We start from the raw sequence: 19161 nt of genomic DNA, 5'->3' as shown, positions 1-19161 counted from the left end.
TGAAATGCTGCAGACCTTGGAAAACTGATGGCAGGAGCATTTTGTTGGGACCTTCACAGACCTGCTCTGTTTAAAAGTGCAGTTTCAAAGTGTAATCAATTTAAGAGATTACTACCTTAATTAACACAAAACTGGCACACTGTGGTGAAACCTATTTAAGATCCATTCTTGTTGCTAATTCAAGAATTTTGCTCCCCTTAGAAATCGATTGCAGGTTATCCAATCAAGACAAAATTGATCTTCAACTTGTTGAAACAGATTTCCTGTAGTTGAAGTATTAAAAGTTATTTTGCTTCAGTTTTGCATCATTTTAATTGACCAGCAAGTTATTATCTGAGAATCGACATCAATGGTTGATTCATAAATGCAAGACTAGTAGGAAACAAGTAAATTAACTCCAAAGATAAAATTTAAAGTTTGTTCACCTGATCCTCAGCTAATGCATAGTGGAATAGTTCCAATCTGAAGTGCTGAGCTCTGTCCTTCCTGCTCCTCTTCCTTTGTTCAGTCTCTGTGTACTCCCTTTCAGTTCTGTTACCCCAGGATGGGATGTAATGAAACATCTTACTCATCAGAAGAGCTGAAGAGATATTTTAGCATCAATTAATTTGTTGCTTGGGTTGTAAATATTTTTAATGTTATTTGTTTAATGATTCCCATGCATCTTTCAAAACTAAATGAAAATGTTACCATAATAGTCAGAAAAGCTTGCCTTAGGTATCTTTACTTTATACCAAAACGTTCTCAGCCTTTTTCATACAGGAACTAATCCAGGAGCTCTGAAATAGCTAGGACTCTTCTCTCAACTAGTAATATAGGAAGGGCAGGGTGGTCATGATTCCCTATTTACTGCCACTGGGTCATGACCTCCCTGTCGAGAACCTCAGCTTAATTTATTTTTTACTAGTTTTTTTTAATATTGCTATTTTACTTTCTTATTAGGGCCAGATTGTGGAGCCTGTATTCATCCTTGCGAACACTTGCTCGTGCATGCAGGTTGGTTGTCTTCATTAAGACTGCTCATGTGAGTAAGTGATCAGCCACATAAGAAATGGGGGTGCACAAACTAGCATGCCAGGAACTGAAATGTTTCAAAACATCTGCCCTGCATTAGGGCACAACTGCTACATTTCCTTGTGTACTATTTGTTCAGTTCAATCTCTTCCTGTAGATGTTTTCTGGTGGATTAAATTCACACTTGGGTAATTTTTCTGCATTGCAAAAAAGGGTACCTAGACCTCAGCGCCTAAGTACTGAGAAGACAACGTTTGGATTTCTGCATTTTCTTGTATATCAGCAAGTAATTTCTTTCCACTGATTCAGTTTTAGCATGAATGACTGCTATCCTTTCCCTTTTGATCTTTAACCAGAAAACAAAGGCTATACTCTCTGATTTTAGTAGTACTACTGCTTACATTGTTTGATCCAACTTTAATCTAGATGAGATTTGGTTAAAAGGAATCTTCTGTTGTAAATTGAAAAGGCTGAATTTCCCATTTAAAATTTGCCATTAAGCTTCACTCATGTAGATTTGTTAGATACCTACGGCAGTCAATTGTACTTTCCAGTCATTCTTTCATATATATTTTATGAAGGTTTTGCTCTCTGCAATTAAGATGCATCTATACTTGTCAGAAAATCTGTCATTCATGCTTTGTGTGTGTGGGCGTATATTCAACATCTTGGACATCTTTTCTGATCAGACTCATCTTTTTTCTCTTTGCCTTGTTTTTCATCATTGCTGTAATGTTCAAGCAAAGTTTTGTAGCACCACCTTGTGGAAATGTGAAATCATTACACCAGTGAGCATTATCAAAAGCAAAAATTGCCATCCTTAGGTTGATTTAGGTACTCAATCGGTGGAGTCATATTTGGGAGAGAAGTCCCATTTAACTCAATTGGACAAAACCACTTGCATAAGTAAAGAGGTGCTGAATCGATTCCTTAGTTGGTATAACAAAGACCAGCCTGTAGTTTTTAGAAAAAAGCATTTTACAACATATTAAAGATCATAACTATTAGTTATTATTAATAATTATTTGTATTACCATAATGCCTACGAGCCCTAGTCGTGGATCAGGACCCCACTACAAACACAAAACAAAAAGAAGGTCCCTGCCCCAGGGTGTTAAAAATCTAAACACTACTTTTCTTATGTTGTAGTCCATATACAAAATTTCATAGAATTTTGTTTTCTCTGAATATTGTTAATTTTGATTTATTGTGTATTACAACTACTTATTTTGAAACCAAATTTGATCCACATTAAATAAATTTTTATCTTAAACTTTTTTGACTGGCCTGCATTTCAGATACTTCATTTGTGAGAGCTTGTTCTCACATTAAAATTGTCGCGGGGGGGGGGGGGGGGGGGGTTATTTATTTATTTTTAAATCAATGGTTTTCATTTTTTCCTTTTAAACCAGATTCTCATGAACCTGAGCATATTTTAATTTTGTAGGTGAACATGTTAGCTTAATGACTTGAATTGAATTTTGTTATTTGTTTGACACAGCTTTGCAGAGTTCTAATGAAAAATCTATGAGTCCAGGCCCACCAGATACCACAGGAGAGTTCAGAAGCCACAGTTTCTGTGGGAATGACAGAAGAACTAAGACAGATTACTAATGATGATGATGAAAAGTTCATATTATTAGATTTATCTATTAAAAATTATTCACTTTGAACATGGGGAAGAGAAAAACTTTGCAAGGCTGATTTACAAAGCTTTTTCTTAGTTGTGAGGGATATGAAAAACAGGTACAGCTGCAACTGACCTAAATATGACTTTAATTATTCCACGTCCCAACCAGCTTGTCAGAGGAAACAGTCTTGCAGAGGGATACAGAAGAAGGCAAGTTATTATAACTAATGTTGGCGCATACAGGCTATTTTATTGCAGTGCTCAGTCTTTCGTTAAAATGGAAGGCTGATGTTTTGGTAGAATATGTTGAACTGCTGCCCTCTTGTGGTTGACAGTTCATTTTAACTGAAGCTGAGAAGTACAAAGCAGACATTTTTTCCAACATGGGCTGACAGTTAGGTCACATATGCAAAATATGTCACAAAGTTAAAGAGACAGTGTGAGTTAGAGGAGAGCAGCACGAAGGCTCATTCCCACTGAGTTCAGAGAGTGTGCTGTGGGCAGTATTGTGACAGGCCAACTCAGCCAGCCATGAGGTGACACAGAAAACAGAACCAGTTCTGCAGACTTAGGTGGGAGAGAGTGCGTGTTTGGTATTAGGTGTTCCCGATGTAAAGAAGCATTAACAGTGAACCATTTAACCCAAAATACAATGGGACAGAGGGGGGAGCCCACAGGGTGGGGGTGGAGGTGACTGAAAACTACATGGCATGTTAACTGCAGGCTTTGTTAAGCAAATAACAAAGCTGTCAGAAAAACGTTGTCATCTAGCAAAGAGGGATTTGGGGGCCTTAGAATGGGGAGAAGGAGACTCCCAACACCATATAGCCAGAGTCCATGGGAAAGATCCAAGGTCTCATGGAGTCATTCTGCAGAAATGGTCCCTCTGCTCAGCATTGCTGCCTATCCCTCAGCAGCACAGGCATTGCATTGCAAGGGCTGTACTGTTACTGACAGAGTCACCCTTGGGAGCCATACTACCATTGGCTGAATCCCTCTATTTCTGTTCAGTAGCAACCGCACAAGGAAGGCCAAAGGACCCTGGCTGATTTCTATGCCAAAATCTAGGGAATGAGCACGGGAGATGCAGGAGAGAGTAGTTGTTCCCTTATTCCACCCACTGCTGCCTCCAGCCCTGCCCTCGAAACACCAAGGAGCATTGATCTTCCAGAACAATGACATTGCAGGGAAGCCATGCAGTGGAAGGATGGCACCGCCTCCTTTCATAAAGCCAGAGGAGTTCTGGCTGCATTAGGTCCCTTCTACTTAGGAAACCAGAGAGTTCAATCCAGGCCAACAACATTACAATTACTAAAAGAATATACAGGATTCCCACTGTTTAAACATTTTGACTATCTGGGCGTGATCCTACCCTGCACTCCCACTTCTTTGTGCCATTCCCTGAGGATTCTACCCACAAGTTCCTATGACACTAGCCTCCAAGAAGTGTTGCCTGAATTAGGCTAAGTGCAAACTGAGTTCAGTTCTTGCTCAGTGCCAACTGCAGGAAAACACTGGCTGGAATCTTGAGAATTTTGTCATTGACGTCAATGGGGCCAGAATTTCACCAGTTGACTTTAATTGATTTGGCGCAAGAGGTGCACGTGTTGGGGCTGTGTTCATCTGCTGCCTTTCCAGCAGCCTCCTTGTCCCTGGTAGATTGCTCATCCTTCTAGGGGTTCTGTAGGCTCTGAAGTCAAAAGGAAAGGCAAGAATTTTCTACTGAAAAGGTAGAAAGGTGCTGCAAAATATCCTCTGAAGTTGATGAATAGTTCTATGGAGAGGTACGCTAACTCTTTAAATAATATTTTCTTTAATTTCTTGACTCTCTTATTCTGGATTTATTTCTGCTCGTCTTCAGTCCATAAAAGTACTAGAAAACCAGATAACCTTCCCCCACATCATCTGCATGTAATTGTTGAGCTGCAGGCTTTCACTAGCATTTTCCAATTGCCATTCTGTAACATTTTAAAAGTTGAGGAAGTTTTGAAAAGTTACAGAGTGGGAAAGGAAACATAAAAGGTGGGAGGGGGACAAAACCAAAAAAAAAAAAAACCCTTGAGAGAATTGATTTTATTCTGTTTGGAGGCAAAAAGGAAAACAAGGAGGAGGGAGATAGGAAGAACAAAAAACAGGGCTACTTACCAGTAACTGTTGTTTTTTGAGATGTGTTGCATATCCATTCCAATATAGGTGTGTGCGCGCCCCGTGCACTAGCTCCCAGAACTTTCTTCCCCTTAGCAAGCCCCATAGGGTCAGCTCAGGCACCCCCTGGAGTACCATGCTCATGCCGCGGTACATAGGGCGCCGCCGACCCCGCGGGCCCTCAGTCCCTTCTTTCTGCCGACTCCGGCAGTGGGGACAGAGGGTGGGTGTGGAATGGATATGAGCAATACATCTTGAAGAACAACAGTTACTGGTAAGTAACCTTGTTTTCTATCTTTGAGTGATTGCTCATATCCATTCCAATATAGGTGATTAAATAGCCATACCTCAGAGGTGGGTAGGAGTCAGCGTCGATCCACTCTCACCAGCACTGCTCTGCCGAAGCCTGCATCCTCTCTCTCCTGCTGCACGATGGCATAGTGGGATGTGAAGGTGTGGACCGACGACCAGGTCACTGCTCTGTAGATGTCCTGCAGGGGCACTCTTCCCAGGAAGGCTGCCAATGAGGCCTGGGCTCTGGTTGAGTGTGCTGTCACAGCTCCTGGAAGTGGCACCTTCGCCCGCTCGTAACAGGTCCTGATGCAAGCGGTGATCCAGGTGGAGATGCGCTGGGTGGAAATGGGTAAGCCCTTCATCCGGTCTGCCACTGCTACGAACAGCTGTGTTGACTTCTGGAATGGCCTGGTCCACTCAATGTAGTAGGCCAGGGCTTGTCTGACATCCAGGGAGTTCCATCTCTGCTCCTCCTCTGAACCGTGCAGTTTAGGAAAGAACACGGGGAGGAAGATATCCTGGTTATAGTGAAACTGAGACATCACCTTAGGCAGGAAAGCCGGGTGGGGTCTCAGTCGGACCTTATCTTTATAAAAGACCATGTAGGGGGGCTCTGAGGTTAAAGCTCTTATCTCGGAGACCCTCCTAGCCGATGTAATGGCCACCAGGAAGGCTACCTTCCAAGAGGACGAGCAACGGGCATGTAGCCATGCGCTCGAAGGGGGGTCCTGTCAGCATGACGAGGACCAGGTTCAAGTCCAGGGAGGCACCGGGTCACGGACCTGCAGATATAGCCGCTCCACCCCTTTGAGGAACTTGACTGACATGGGGTGTGAAAATAAAGATCTCCCTTCCATCGGCTGATGGAAGGCCAAGATGGCTGCCAGGTGTACCCTGAGGGAGGCCAGTGCTAGACCCTGGAGCTTCAAATGGAGGAGGTACTCCAAAATTACCTGTATGGGCAAGCAGCTCGGTGGGATACCCCAGGACTGCGCCCAACAGGTAAAACGCTTCCACTTGGCCCGATACACCACCTGAGTGGAAGATTTACCGAGAACTGGTAATGGCAGCCAGCTACCACAAACTGGAGGAACCTTCTGTGACCAGGGAGGATAGAGATATGAAAATAAGCGTCCTTTAAATTGAGGGCAGCATACCAGTACCCTGGATATAGAGCAGGAACCTGAGGCATCTGATGAACTTGTTCAGACGATGGAGATCTAATATGGGCCTCAGGCCCCCCCGGCCTTGGGAATAGGAAGTAGCGCGAATAAAATCCCCTTCCCCTCTCCTGTGGAGGAACCTCTTCCACAGCCCCTAGCTGGAGGAGGGAGTAGACCTCCTGTGTGAGGAGATGCTCGTGAGAGGGGTCCCTGAAGAGGGACGAGGTGGGGGGGGAGTTTGGGAGCAAGGCCGTAAGCTGGAGGGCATAGCCCCTGAGGACTACACCGAGGACCCAGCGGTCCGAGGTGTTGTTTCGCCACTTGGTGTAGTACGGCTGGAGTCTGTGGGCAAAGGGCCAGGCAAGATCCAGGGGAAGAGGAAGAGTGCCACCCTCGTGTGCACCATCAAAATGTTTTTTTTTTATTTTGGTCCTTGCCTGGGCCGTGCTGGGGCCCTGCCGATGAGCCTGAGCGGTCATGGCGGTTAGGCGCCCAGTACCAATCCCGACCCCTCCTGGGCTGAGCGGGTCTGGGGGGGTGGCCTCGAGGCAGGCTGAGGCTGTCACTGGGTCTGCGGCTGAGACTGATGCCTCAAGGCCTGCGGGGTATAAAGCCCTAGGTATCGCAGTGTGGCCCTAGAATCCTTAAGGGCATGAAGTTTGTCATCGGTTTTGTCCGAAAAAAGGCCAGCGCCATCGAACGGCAGATTCTGGATGGCTTGCTGGACCTCTTGGACAGCCCCGACGACTGTAGCCAGGAGCATCAACGCATGACAATGGCCGAAGCCATGGCCCTGCTGGCAGAGGGATGGCCCTTGTCCGGCTGGCTCGGTGGCGGGGGGGTGCTGGTTGGGCCACTGATGAGTGGACCGACGTCGTGACCTGGCCCAATTGGGTACCCCAAGGCCCCCAGTATGGCCACTGCCACAGGGATACCTGCCAACTGGGACACTTGGTGGCGGGTCTGGGACCCAGAGCCACTAGATCTCCGCTTACTGCTCCTGACAGGTGAGCGGCTCCAAGACGATGACGAGGACCGCTGGTGCCGACGTCTACGGTGCTGTCGGGGGGATGAGCTGCTGGATGACCGCCTCCTCCACCTCAACATTTTGTTCCCAGTCCAACCCCGGGACTGGGAGCAATGCCTCTGGTGCCGCCGCGATGCTGACCGCATGGAGCGTGATCGGCTGCGAAGTGCCGAAGCCGCCGGTGCTGAAGCTGCCAGTGCCGAGGACTGCTGTGTCTGCGACAAAGCTGTCGGTGCCAGTGATCGACGACTGGTCTCGGCAGGCACCAGGATCCGCGCTGGGCTGCGTGCCAGGGATCAAGACTGGTGCCGTGTGCTTGTCGGGGTGCGTGTCGGGGATGTCGATCGGCGCTGTGCAGGACTCGCTATCGGGGAGCAAGAGCTGGAGCTGCGACTCCTGCACGAGGCGGAACTGGAGCAGCGTCGCCACGCGCGTGAACCTCTCGACCGCCCTCAGTGCCGCGGTGTCGAGGAGCTCGACGACTCAGTGGCAGAGCTCAGAGGGGAGCCCACACTCTCTACCCTCCGTGACCGTCTGGGCAGAGACTTTGACTCCTGTTTCTGCCACCCAGCATGGGTTTACCCTGAGACGCCGGTCCCTGTGCCCTCGGCCAAGGGGGGGACGGAGGCATGGGCATACCCATGAGGGCATGTGCCGCGGCGAATGCCTCCGGCATCGATGGTCCTTGCAGGGGTGCTCCCCCACCCCAAGGATTCGGGGGAGACTCCCTGCGCGGAGATGCCGGTGCCGGAGTAATCTTCATGGAACGTAGCTGGGGCATCTCCTGACTCCTCCCAGGCCGGACGGGTGGTGCAGGGGAGTCCCAGCGCACGACATCCTTCCCCTTCCGGTGCTTTGGTGCCAGGCCCTGGATGGTCAAAGTTGATGCCGGTGGGGCGCTCCGCACTGAGGAGATGCTCGGTGCCATGGGGGAACGCGCTGGTTCCGAGTCTGGCTGAAGCACAGACTCCATAAGGATGGCCTTCAAGCACGCAGCTCTTTCTTTTTGCGTGTGGGGCTTGAAGGCCTTACAAATCCTACATTTGTCTCTTCTGTGCTGCTCTCCAAGGCAGCGGAGGCAGCGGTCATGAGGGTCACACACAGGGAATGCCTTCGCACACGCGGTGCAGGCTTTTAAGCCAGTTGAGCCAGGCATGGCCCAACCTGAAGCCCCTGAGGGCTACTATCTAAGTACTCTAACTATTTAACTACTTAACACTACTAAACACTATACTTAATGATAACAGTCTACTTAAACAACAACAGTCTAGGCACAAAGGAGATGCTACTTGCTGAAGCAAGAGGCAGACGTTCCAGCAACCATCACAGGCGGAAAGAAGGAACTGAGGGCCTGCGGGGTCGGCAGCGCCCTATGTACCGCGGCATGAGCGCAGTACTCCAGGGGGCGCCTGAGCCGACCCTACGGGGCTTGCTAAGGGGAAAAAAGTTCTGGGAACTAGTGCATGGGGCGCGCACTCACCTATATTGGAATGGATATGAGCAATCACTCGAAGATAGAACCACAAAATATTGAAATATCAGAATTTACAGTTGTGATGAAAACTTGGAATTTTTAGAAAAACCAGAAGTAGAGCTGATAGGAAAATGGTAAGTGTTTTTCACCAAAACTTTCTAGCAAAACTTCTTTTTTCCAAAATTTTCACTGATATTTTTTGGTTTTAATTTTTCATTGAAAACCCTAGAAAAATGCAAAGGAAATGAAAATTATCCTGTGATTTTTTTTTAAATAAAGACCGTTTTTAATTGAAAACTTTTTTAACAAAGAAGTTTTGACCAACTCTAATTACAATAGTCTAATATCAAAGTGACAGAAACAAGGATAGCTGTGGAAAAATTGGCATTCTCTGGAGACACGCTTGACATAGAAAATATATTTTCACTATAGCTCTTATCCTAGTATCCAGTACCACCCCAGAATCTAACAAGACTCCCAAAATGCAAACCTGGATCACAAATAATGGTCACACACCCTTAATGGTAAAGCCAAAAATTATTCCCTACAAGCTCTGCCAGCTGTTTCTCTCAAGACTGAGACACAGCCATCTAGCCTCATTCATGCCTCAGTTTCCTGCAGACAGTGGGCCATTCATTCCCCTGCCTCAATTGGGCTGGACAATATGCAAACATAAAGCTGTGTATCTTCAGTGTATTAGGGACATTGCAAACCATTACTCCTCAATAAGCCCCCTGCTAGCCTCCTGTACATATTGAAGAAGAAGATAGAAAAGAAGGAAACGTGTTATTCTAGCACGTAGAGCCCTTGGAGTAGAATAATAATTCCCCAAGTCATCCTCTGTGATTTCCATCTAAAAAGGATCAAAGCCAAAAGCCAATCTATGAACTCCCATATCAAAGCCTTGTTGTAGATGTAACAAAATCAGTATGGACACTTGGGGCTAGATCCTCAAGGTATTTAGACACCTAATTGCCACTGAAGTCAGCAGTTAGATGCTTAAATACCTTGGAGAATGTGGACCTTACCCATTGCTAGGAGGAGGTCACTGACCAATACCACCAAAGCAGTTTCTGTCCCATACTGAAGTCTGGAACTGTACTGAACAGGGTCAAGGAAATTGGTCATTTGTAGATGCTGCCAGTGTTATTTTGCCACAACCTTCTCAATAAACTCTACAAGAAGGGAGATTTGAAACAGTTTGTCAGTGTCAAATAATAGTTTCTTGAGTGGGGAATCTAATCTTGAGCACACCTAGCACCCACTGCTCACAAATGGAGACATTGATGATCTCCACTAGCAACAGGCCCAGTTCACACTATTATTTATTGTTGGTATTGTGGTAGCATCTAGAGGCCCAATTAGGAGTCAAAGCCCATTGTACCTATATACACACACATAATAAAAAAGAGAGACCCTGCCTCAAAGAGCTTGCAACCACAGCATTTCATTTGACACAGCAGTTGGATATGAGAAATTATTGCGCAAAACTGAAAATCTGGTCAACTATTATCCTGTTTTAAACCTCTGGTTTTTGTGAAAGACTCATGAGAAGATTGTGGCAAGGTAACAGAGACAACGGATTTAACTGACCCTGTTTGGTCCAGTTTCAGACCTGGGTATGGTACAGAAACAGCTATATCTTCTCCTGGCAATGGATAAGGCCCAACTGTCCATTCTGATTTTGCTACATTTATCAGCAGCCTTTGATACTGTTGTGGCCTTTGGTAGCAGCAGATAGACCTGGGTCCAATTCACAGGATGCAGTCAGAAGATATGCCTGTGATAAATTGCCTGTGATAAACTTTTACCACCCCCACCTGTACTCTGTCCACTAATTCATCTCTGCCAAGTATATTTCAAATATTTCAATCTGCACAGAAGCTTCAAATAACAGCTATTGCTTTTTAAAAAAACACTTACCAAGAAAATTTTTCTTTCTTTGCTTCTTACCACTGTGAAATTTCTCCCCTACTCCCTGCACTAGGATGGGCAATATTGAAATTTGAAGAGATGGGTGTGAACCTGACTCTGTGGCTGCTAAATAATGAATATGACAATAAAAATATTGAAGTACTAAGGCTTCATGAAGAGACAGGTTTCCAGGTCGTTGCTGTAACCCTTCTTTGAGCCATTCATTGATCAACTTTCCATCAGACTAAGATGTCTTCCCTATGAACAACTATTGCGCTTTCTCTCTGTCTCTCTCATCTGGAAGGTTAGATTCTCCACTGTCTTGCAACCTGTGTAGTTATTTATAACAGTGCAAAATGAGTCCAAAGCAGGTGTAATATGCTACTAAATCAACATTTCACACTCACTCCAGTTATTGGACCTGATTCTTATTTACACTAAGGCCTCTTTACACTACTCTAACAGAGTAAAGGGACTATGAATTGGGCATAAACATATGTATGTCCATTTTTAGGCTCCCCTACATTTCCAGAGCTGTGCAAAGGGACCTTAGTGTAAATGAGAATCTGTTTTAAACTCACTTGTAGAGGAACACAAAGTGCATGGCAGTGGAGACTAGGAGCTCTAGCATTAATGTGGTATTCCTTCAGAACTAATTTAATGCCAGGTAAGAAGGATTAGCAAGAATGAACACTGGATTAGTAGCTGCAAGAATTATGGCCATGTGCAGATTCCTCTTCTCTGCACTTTCTGCTTCCCCCAACACTACTTGGGCTTCCTGAATAATATTCCTGGCATCATGTGAATTTGAGAAAATCTTAGTAATTGTTTAGCAATTTTCCTAGTATTAAAACTGCTGAGATTTTGGTGACTATCCAGAGGGGTAAGAGGTTCTGTCACTGCCTGCCCTGTAACTTCGGGGTGCTTTGGTGCTGTGAGGTTGCAGTTCAGCTCCCTGACCCCAGTAACCAGCCCACAGCCTTAAGGTCTCACCTTGGCTCTCACCACCCTAGTTACTATTGGCAAGGTGACACTAACAGTCCTTCCAGAGTCCTCTCATCAAATACATCCTCCTCTGAGTTCTTAAGTACCAGACTCTGTAATTCATTACCCACAAAGGTGTGAAACCAGCCCCTCAATTATTAGTTCGCCTTGGGGTACGCACTCCACACAGTTTGCACACTGGAGACCTGCTGGGGTGAAAATAAACAAAAAGTGTATTTAATAGAAAACACATAGATTCAAAGATGAAATAGTAAGGGACAGCAATCACATATGAGTTACACAGCAAATCAACATAAAGATGCAACCTCAGGCTTGAGGCTTCCACATTAGATAACATCCCTTTTCTAATACTATTTACGTATTTGTTCAAAAGCTGTTCAAATATGTATTGAACAGTTTTCAAATGTATCCCTTGCTATCGTGGGGATCCAGCATTCCCAGACAGCTAGTCAGAAATGCTTAGACAAAACAAATGTTTATTAGAGAAAAATGCTTGTGAAATATTACATGAGTTTAGTTTGATGTGAGATCATGATACTTGATTTCTGAAGAGCACTGAAATATTGCATAAGGGTTCTCCTATTTCTGAACTGTCACTTCCTTTTTTCCTGCCTTATGCACTTGCATTTTCAGCTAAGAGATTAAATTATATAGAGACTTTTCAACCACATAGTAAAATGTTTGCCCACTGACTGCTTTGCTGACACTTCAGCTGATGATTTGACTGCATTGCTCTTAGAAGGACAATTAACTCACTCCATATAAAGTAGTGTGTTGCCACATTCATTTTTCTGAAAAGCAGAGAGAGAAAGAATATTTGCATATATTTTTGCAAATAAAGAGGATTCCTACAATCAACACTGTTACATAAAATTATGACTGGGCTGATTTTATGATGTTGAGACACAGTTAGTGCTCACTCTAGTTCTCTATGAAATGCCTGCATGAGAACCCAATTTTCATCCCTGTACAAATCTGAGAAGAGGCACACAGGTTATCTGTGGGGGATGGGGGCATGGAATAAAAAATACTAGGTCACAGCTGCTACTACATCCCTTGGGCTATTTAATAGCAGCTGTGGCTACTCCATGAGTGGATTTGGCCAGTAGATCCGTCTCCTCATGACCCAGCCCTCCCACACCTTGCCCACTAATATAACTACAAAACACACTATCCCACAGATGGAATCCTTCCAGAGTATGGCTCTATGGCAGGCAGGAGCTGCTCTTTAAAAGCCCTGCCTCAATCAATATGTATCTCCTGCACTGCACGTTACATGTACTAGAGAGCGTTTTATAGGACAGAGTGAGCTTTTTTTGTAATTACTTTTCCTGTCTCTTTTTTAAATCAAATCCCATTGAAAAGCTACATTAAAAGAATATTAGGGTTGCACAAATAGACAACCAAAGCTGGAACTAGTCCAAGTTAAGAATGCAGAAATGCAGCCTCTCTCCCAGTGGCATGCTGCTGGAGTATCCCTCATCAGGGGAGCTCAAACTGTGACCCCCTTGGCATAAAATAAAGGATACCATTGTCAGAGTATAATCCAGGAGGGTCTTTTTCCTTAGAATGCTTTTCTGCCCTGGATAGGAGTACCTGAGCCTGCTGACCCTCCAGGCATATCGCAAAGCCCATCACTTTGAGTAAGTATTGGTGGAGGGCTGAGGCTGTTGAAGATGGATTTTTGTCTGACAGAAAAGTGCAGTGACCATTGTGGATGGCTGAAACCATTGTGATCAGCTGACTACACTTTGATCTGAGTAGAGGCGATATGATGTGGTGGAAGAAGTACTGCTGGTTTGGGTGGTTTTATGTTTTAAAACTCTTATGTGACTGAATTTTTAAATGTATAGCAAGGACACTCAGATCTGTGGCCAGGCACCCTTTCATGGGAGGTTTCTTTTAAATCAAAATTGAAATAAATAACACACTCCTAGGAGCTGAAAGCCTGTGTTGTCACATGGTTGTGGCAGCTGGGCCAAGATTACCACCATCTCTGCAGTCTCCCTCATACAACCAATGAAACTGTTGCATTCAAATTATCTTTAGAGTAAAGATGGTGACTGGCTGAGTTATCTCAGCTTTCGTAGTGGTCTAGGACTTCGACATAACATAGATACATGCCTGACTGTAGCGGTACACCACACGGATGTAAAATCAAAATGACTGAGAACTTAAAAATTGGATGGTAACAGACTGCAAAACCCAATGATGATTGAACCTGGTGATATTCTGGACAAAAAGAGCTGTCAGCCATGCTGTAACTGCTTCCATTGATTCACACTGACTCAGCAGACGTTCTCGACTTCAGAGTGACACACACAGATTCCTGGAATCTTATTATATACATAATAACAATGCAATTCTGTTTCTACATTCTCTCATTCAATGTGGATATTTTATACAAATGAGTTCCATAGACTCTGGTATACACATAGTAATGCACAGTTGCTAAATGTTCAATATGCAAATCTATTAGAAAAACGGCATTGTCTAAGATTGTTTTTATGAGAAATAATTTGACCATGTAAACAAATACTTGTATCAGAATGCACCTGCACGAAGGAGAAGTGTTAGGAAGGCAGGATAGGGAATGCGTGGAGCTCCGTCCCCATAACCATTGCATTGGCATGATGGGCAAAGTACATCATACTAGCCTTGTTTTCAAGTATTTATGATTTTGGCTTGAAACCAGCTTTCACCTGAAAGTAGCTAAAGAAGTTCTCAGCCTCACAGCAAATGAATGTGGTAGGTATCCTCTGAAGGTTTGTTCTCGGTAGAAGTAAAGAAAGAAATATAGCAGTGGATTTTTAAGACTTTTTATGTGGCAAACAGCTGAATTAAAGGAATTTACATTTTTTTCACTGCCCCAATCCAGCAAAGCATTTCCAGCTTGTGAGAAGTGACTAGTTGCTGTACAAAGTAAAAGTACCTGCAGAATGAAGGCCTTATATTGCACTTTTGAGAAGATTCATTCTATTTATTTATGTTTACAATACATATTTTCTGTTGTTCCCAAATTAACACTTGCATTCTTTAGGCAGGTAGTTTTGCTATCTTTACTACCCATCTGATTATCTTCATTCATGTAGATTAACTAACAGAAGAACACAAATGGTAGCATATTTTCTTCCTAGCAATACTTGATGAGAAACCTGCCCAGCTTGGACTTTGGGTTTTTCGCAGCCCATTCATTGTGGGAAATTGCTTACTTTCTATTCTCACCCCCTTCCTTGCACCTTCCATGTACATATCATGACTAGCATGAAGGTGCAGTATATCAGTTTATAAAGGTGGTATGCATACATGTCACTTTCAAGATATACCCCAGGCTGGTGAAGCAGGAATATCTGAACACTGGTCTCCCACGTGAAAGCAGGATCTGCAGCCAGCAAGCTGCAAGGCCAGCTACAGTTAGATTTTTCATTTAAATTTTGGCACAGTCTGAAGTCATTCCTGTTACTTCCAAGAATTGTTGCCATTGTATTAAAAAGAGTAAATTTGCTGCTGAGTTACTTACTGCCCAGAAAATCCAGCTGAAACCTACTACTGCCAAATCTGAGGATTCAATATTGGACCAGAGACTTTAAATAGCTTCTGCTGCTGAGGATTTTCTGCTGGCTAGAAAAAAAGAGGTTTGATAAAACTTCAGTTTGAGGGATTGGACATGGACTGTTAGAAACTGAAAATTGCCTCTTCTGGTATGGTTACTTCCTAGCCAGTTTTCTGATTGAATCATCTGTTTTTTAAGCCCAGATTTGGTTGTCTGGTGTCAAGGATAAAAAGAACCAACTAATTCTCTTAACTAAGTCTGAAAGACAGGAGCTCTGTTCATTTCTGTACTATACCTTTGGTAATGCTTAACACTTTGACTCTACCTCAGCACCTTTGTTCTGTGCCATATAGTTCTCCCTGTAACGTTTCTGCTTTCATGGTGATATAGTTACATTTACTAACCTCTTTTGGTATTTCTGAAAATACCCTTAATTTTATAGTAAAAACACCTGCAAATATGTAACGTTTTTAAAAGTACACTTGAATATGTATGCATGTCTGTATCTACAGAGAGAACTGTCATTATACCCTTCTATCACATATTCTTCATCTGCCCACATGGCATTCACTTGGGACATGATGATAGTGCACTTAATTGCAACGTAGTTGTAGGAGATGCCCAACCTGAAAGATAGTCTTATATTTTTATTTAAGTGGGGTTTTTTTATTCCAGCTGGAGATACATCTTTCACAAGTTCATCCAAATCTATCTGTGTAGTGGGTAAACTGAGCAAACAGGCTATTTTCAAACCCTCATTATGAATACTCTGGCATGTACTCAGTGAGTTCCCCTGCATTTAATCACACTCTGTAAGAACAGGAAACCCACCCTGATCACATATTGGATTATTGCTGTCCTTTTGAGGAAGACTCCCTAATTTACTGCCAGTTTCTGTAGGAAATTACATGTCTCTATGATAACTTTCACACGTGATTATAAAAAAGGACTTCTTGGCCTCTGAATTTGGGTGCTGGTGTAAACAGTCATATTAGGTGATCTTTTTGATGCAACTGTTTCTTTGGTTGCTCCTGAGGTAACAGCTATGTCCTTTTCATTTTCCTGTCTGAGAAAGACTATAAAGTCAATCATCAATCTTCGGCCCAAGGTGCTCTGGTACCAGGTACGTTTATGAAAGCCTTGTGTTCCAACATGGTGTTCATTGTGGACAATCCATAACTAGTACAAAAGTCCATTAACAACTCATCTTTCAGGTCCAGATGAGGAAGGCCATTCCTCCTAATCACTCCCCTCCAGGTATCTCCATCGTTTCCCATGTGGGCATTGACGTCCCCCAGTAGAACGATAGAGTAGGTAGGTGGCACTCTATCGAAGACCAATTCCACCATATCCAAAAAAGCCAACTACGCTGAACTGCTGTTAGGCACGTAAACAGTCACAACAGTCATGGTTTTCTCTAAGACCTGAAGTCTCAACAAGGTGACCCTATCGTCTACCGGGACAAACTCCAACTGCACAGCACCTAGCCAGGGACTTGTGAGTATCCCCCCACCTGCCTGGAGCCTCTCATGTGGAGCCACTCCAAAGTAGAAAAGAGACCACCCTCAGTCAAGAAGTTTCTTTCCAGAGCCCATGCTATGTGTGGAGGTGAGGGCAGCTATATCTAGCCGGCACCTTTCCACATCTTCCACCAGCTCTGGCTCTTTCCCCACCAATGAAGTAGATGTTCCACATCACTAGAGACAGTTTCCATTGCAGAGGGCCAGGTCTTCATGGTCCATCCTTCCTGATGCCATTCTGGCATCGCACCTGGCCCTCACTCTTCGCCTTGTGGGTGGTGAGCCCATGGGGTGGGTACATGTTGCCTTTTCAGGCTGAGCCCGACCAGGTTACATGGGCAGCCTGGTCATCATACACCTGCCTAACACTACCTCCAGGCCATCAGATCTAAGGCCATATGTTCTGGACACCTGGGCAAACAGAGGAGCAGAGCTTTCAATCGATCACTATTTGGTGGTGAGTTGGATCCAACACACAGGATGCCTGGCCGGATAGACACAGGAGGTCCAACTGAGCAGTGCGGGTCACCTGGGAATGTCTGGTGGAGAACCCTGTGAGGAAAGACTTTAATTCCCACTTCCAGAATGTCTCCTGCATTCTGGGTGAGGTCTTGGACATTGAGTCTGAGTGGACCATGTTTAGGGCCTCAATCATTGAGGAAACCACGAAAAGCTGTGGCCTGAAGGCAGTTGGTGTCTGTCATGGCAGCAACCCTAGGATCTGCTGGTGGACACCAGGAGTGAGGGAAGCTGTCAAGGCGAAGAAGGAGGCCTTCTGAGAAATGCTCATGAATCAAACTCCTGATATGGTACCTGAACGGTACCAGTTGGCTAGGAGGGATGTAGCTGTGGCAGTCATTATAGTAAAAGCCTGGGCTTGGGAGGAGTTTGGAAAGACCATGGAGAATGACTACTGGAGGGCCTAAGAGGTGTTCTTGCAAACCATTCGTCGCCTTAGGAGGGGTCAGAGGGATGTTGCCCAGGCTGTTCTGCATAAGGGTGACAAAACGCTGATCATGACTCAGAAGATTGTTGAGCAGGGGAAAGAGCACTTTGAGGAACTCCTCAACCCTGTGGAAATTCCCTCCTTTCAGGTGGCAGTGCTGGAAACCCCCAGTGAGATCAGATCTATTTCTGTTGATGAGATCGCTGTGGTGGTTAAGTGCCTTTGCGGTGGCAAGGCAGAAGGGATGGACAAGATTCATCCGGAGATGTTGTAATCACTGGACAATGTTGGGGTGTCATGGCTAACACACCTCTTCAATGTTGCATGGAAGGTGGGTGCATTACCTTGGGATTGGCAAACGGGGTTCATGGTCCCAAACTTTAAGAAAGGAGACCAGGTGGTGTGTTCCAGCTACATGGAGACCACGCTCCTCAGCCTCCCTAGCAAAGCCTATGCCAGGGTGTTGGAGAAGAGGCTATGCTCGTTAGTTGAACCTTGGATTCAGGAGGAACAATGCGGTTTCCGTCCTAGACATGGAACAATGGACCAGATCTTTGCTCTCTCGTAGATACTCAAGGGGTCATGGGAGTTTGCTAATCTGATCTATCTTTGTTTTGAAGACCTAGAAAAGGTATAGGACCACTTTCCCAAAATGTCCTGTGGGAAATGCTGCGGGACAATGAGGTGCATGCAAAAGCAGCAAGTTAATCCCTCTATTCCCAGAGTGAGAGTTGTGTTCAGACTCTTGGTATTAAGTTGAGTTTGTTCAAGATGAGCGTTGGATTCTGCCAAGAGTGAGTCCTGTCACCACTCCCATTCATGATTTTCATGGACAGCCGAGGTGGAGACTGTATGTGGTACGGGGACATGGAGGTGGTATCTCTGCTGTGTGCAGATGATGTTGTCCTTCTTGCTTCTTCAGACTGTGCTCTCCAACATGCACTTGAATGTTTTGCAAAGCAGATGGGATGAGAATCAGCATCTTCAAATCAGAGGTCATGGTTCTTTCCTGGAAGAAAGTGGACTGTTCTCACCAGGTGAAGGGGGAATAGCTGCCCTTAGTGGAGGAGTTTAAGTATCAGGGGGTCTTGTTCATAAGTGATGGTAAGCGAGAGTGTGAGATCGACCAGTGGATTAGTGCACTGGAGGCAGTGACGCTGATCTGTATGTGGTGAAGCAGGTGCTGAGTTTTTGGACAAAGCTCTTGGTTTACAGGTTAATCTATATCCCCATCCTCACCTATGGTCATGACATTTGGGTAAGGACCAAAAGTGGAAATGAGGTTTCTCTTCAGGGTGGCTGGGTTTACTTTCCGATATAGGGTGAGAGGTTTGGCAATTTGGGAGAGCCTTGGAAGAGAGCCACTACTCCTCTGGCTCAAGAGGAGTTAGCTGAGGTGGTCTGGGTACCTGAAAGGATGTCCCCAATAGGCTTCCTTTGGAAATCTACTGAGCACATCCCATGGGGAGAAGGCCC

This window comes from Emydura macquarii, unplaced genomic scaffold, assembly GCF_026122565.2.
Source record: "Emydura macquarii macquarii isolate MOO-44397 ecotype Brisbane River unplaced genomic scaffold, CSIRO-AGI_Emac_v2 contig_383, whole genome shotgun sequence".
NCBI classification, from domain to species: domain Eukaryota; kingdom Metazoa; phylum Chordata; order Testudines; family Chelidae; genus Emydura; species Emydura macquarii.
The sequence above is the reverse complement of the archived record's forward strand: the minus strand, read 5'-3'. Positions refer to the sequence as shown.